Raw genomic sequence first — 3,628 nt, forward strand, 5'->3', positions numbered from 1 at the left:
GACACCACACCCCGACACCCCGACCCCGACACGACAAGGTGGCCTTCCACATGTTGATGCCACTGAACCCTATGAGCTCGTCATTGATTATAGTGATGATGATGATGATTATGCATTTATTGATGATACTGATCAAGATTATTAGTAGTGCCAGGTATTCAATTTTTTTATGTTGTACTTGATGATGATACACTTAAGTGATATACATATTATTGTTCATGTTGGTATTTTTTTATGTTGTACTAATTTCGTTTACTCTTTGTCATGGCAGGTGTTGAAAGATGGTGGGCGCTGGTCGGGAGCGCTCTGAGGCCCCTTCTTCGTCGGCGAGTGGTGTGAGGTCTTCCATTCCACACGCACCTCTCTGCCGAGCATTGCTGGACAGTATGGCGACACCGCCAGGCCCTTCTTCGTCGACCGCGGTGCCAAGCAGGGGACGAGGTAAGAAGAAGAGAGGAGCTGGAGCACGTGGTCGCGGGAGAGGAGGTAGGGTGACTGCCAGGGCTCCTTCCTCGCCGCCACCCCCAGCTGTTTCACCTGAGCACGTGACTGCTAGGGTGGATTCGTCTGAGGAGGAGGCTACACGGACTCCGGTCCATGAGCCTCCGGTCCACGGGCCTTCGGGCCACGAGAGTTTGGCCCACGAGACCCCGGAGGAGCACACGTCTGGATGGGGTACCTGGCCGGATCAGCCTGAGGGGCCGAGTGGCCATGCTGATGATGGCGGGGAGCCGACTGATATTGAGGAGGGTGGGGGCACTGTCTACCAGCGTGGTTGTACACGGCTCCCGTCCGTGCCGATGACCCGCGAGCAGAGGTGGTTGATTTTCCCTGATGGGGAGAGGTAAGTGCATTTAATCTTTTTGTACCCTTCCGCATTAACGTTTCTTCAAATATCTAATGCGTTGGCCTTGTCATGCTGCAGGGGTTGGGACCACCATCATAGTATCCGCTGGCCCAACTCCGTCCTTGGAGTTCTTTGTCGGCAAAACTTCCCGGGGTTTGTCACATTGCCTAGTGAGGGTCGGCTTCCAGAGGTTGGATTGAGTTGGGAGCACTACTTGGCTGCCTCGGCCCCGCCGAGTGAGATTATCGACGGTGTCTTGTGCAAGACGAGGGCAGACGTGGTGATCAGAAAGTTCTGGGTAATTTCTCCTTTACACAATTAAAAATCTTCAACTAGCTAGTTATTAATTGTACTAATCAATATTGTCTCATTTGATTGCATACATTCTACAGGTGTGAGGAGGGATACAAGGAGGAAGCGGCAAATGTTATCGATAACGTCTGCAAGTGCCTACTACAGAACTTACGACACGAGGCTCGGGTGCAGGCTGTTCGAGACTACTACGCCTCGTGTGGTATCAAGAAGACCAAGCCGGCGTGCCGCGAGAAGTTCTTGAGTAAGGAGGAGTACATGAAGGTAATTCTTAAGGTCTTGTACTTACTTCCTTCATTTAGTAATTCATAGCCGTAGCGCTCAAGTTTCTATTTGCTAACTTAGGCCCCTCTGAGATGGTGTGCGAATCGGATGGATTGTTGGGAGGTGTTGGTCAATGAGTGGTGCTCAAAATAATGGCTAGCCCTCCACAATGAGGCCAAGGACAAACGTGCCCAAATGGAAGGTGTGCCACACCATCAAGGCAGCTCCAACTTATATTAGTTCGGGTGGAACTGGGTATGTGGTTTGCTTCATGATTCATGCATTTCATTCATCATGCTAGCTTTAGCCCTTTAATTACTAATTTACTTCATTTCTCTCTTTCAGACACGCTACAATAAGGCGGAGGTGTACGACCTGTAGGCCATGGCCCACACTGCCTCTTACAAGAAAGTCAAGGCATTCTCTCCATCTGACCTTGATGATCCAAAGAACTTCACCAACATCTCCTCCCACGACAAGCTCGTGAAATATAGAGATCAGGGGAAGGCGAGGAAAGGGAAGGACTTTAACCCGAGCCAGGGTCCCATAAGAGCTGCTGATGATATCTGGTGGCGGGAGATCCCATGGCTCCATAGCCATGGGGAGATGGACTTATCCGTTGTCCTAGCACTCTCCCGGAGATCAAGGCACGCCAGTCGAGCTCCGCTCCTGAGATAAGGCCTCGTGAACGGCCAGTCCAACTCGCCTTCAAGGTTAGTTATACGTACTCAGCTATCTTTCTCCATTACATTGTGTGCGCTTCCATCAATGATTACAAATGGTAACGAGGAGTGATGTTGCAGGCTGCTATACAGAGTGAGAGAGATAGAACGGAGGAACTTTTGGCGGAGGCGGCGGAGAGGCAGCAGGAGTTGGAGGAGAGGATAACAAAGATGTTGGAGGAGGAGAGGGCACAGAATGACATGCAGGCAAGGGCCATGTACGAGCTCCTTGTGGTAAGTTTCTTCTGCAGATTAGCCAAAATATTCATGTAGTGTTTGTCTCATTACTAACTAGTATGACTGAGTCGTCAAAACCAAATGTGCAGTTTGTGTGCAAGAAGTCTGGTCAGACCGCTCCGCCGATGCCAGTGATTAATCCTAGGACCATGGTTAGTTTAATTTGAATGGACATTACTTGCTAGTCTTAACATTTGCGTGTCATCATGCTAACGAGACATTGCAAATGATCTTTGGTGCAGCATAACTCCAGAAAAGCATCGCACGATCCTTCTCCAGCTACCGGCACGAGCTAGCCCGCTCCTACACTTCCATGATCACGGTAAGTGTCTCTAGTGTTTTGCTTAACAAATGCATAAAGACCTAGACTTAGCTTTATTTCCTCCAATATGCTTACCATAATGACCTAGAGTTAGCTTCGTTTCGTCCAAAATGACTTAATAAGCTTACTGACCTCCAAAACCATCCATTTTACCTAAGTTAGCTCTAAAACAATATGTACTTAGCTTACTTATGTCAAAAATGGCATAATTAGCTTAGTTAGCTCATAAACGATGCATTTTACCTAAGTTAGCTCCAAAATGACCCATTTTACCTTACTTAGCTTATAAATGATCCATTTTACCCAAGTTAGCTCTAAAATGACCCATTTTACCTAGATTAGCTCCTAAATGATCCATTTTACCTACGTTAGCTCTAAAATGACCCATTTTACCTAGGTTAGCTCCAAAATGACCCATCTTACCTAGGTTAGCTCCAAAACGATCCATTTCAACTTAGTTAGCTCATATATGATCCATTTCACCTAAGTTAGCTCATAAATGACATATATTTCTTATTCTAGTCTTCTTCTTCTAGTCACCTTTTTCTAACTTTCTTATTTGTCATTTTGCAGATTTCATTCACTTCACGGAAGCTAGCTAGCTATGATGGAGTGCTTGTTTTTTCTTTCATTCTCTTCAAGTATTCTTCTAGCTTGCTATGATGGAACTTGCTATCTTGATGAAACTTTGCATTGTAATATGTATGGATGGAACAATGTGTATGTGCAACTTGCTATGTATGAATAGATGGAACTATATATGTATGTACGATGAAACTTATGTGCTAGATATGTCATATGTTTGCTGTTAAATAGCCCTGTGAAATATATATATATATATATATTTGCAATGCAGGATCTTTGCCGTGAGCCGCAGACAGCAAAGGCACCTTTGCCAACAGCCGCGAACAGCAAAGAAGCCAC

The sequence above is a fragment of the Triticum dicoccoides genome, chromosome 7B (genome assembly GCF_002162155.2).
Source record: "Triticum dicoccoides isolate Atlit2015 ecotype Zavitan chromosome 7B, WEW_v2.0, whole genome shotgun sequence".
NCBI classification, from domain to species: domain Eukaryota; kingdom Viridiplantae; phylum Streptophyta; class Magnoliopsida; order Poales; family Poaceae; genus Triticum; species Triticum dicoccoides.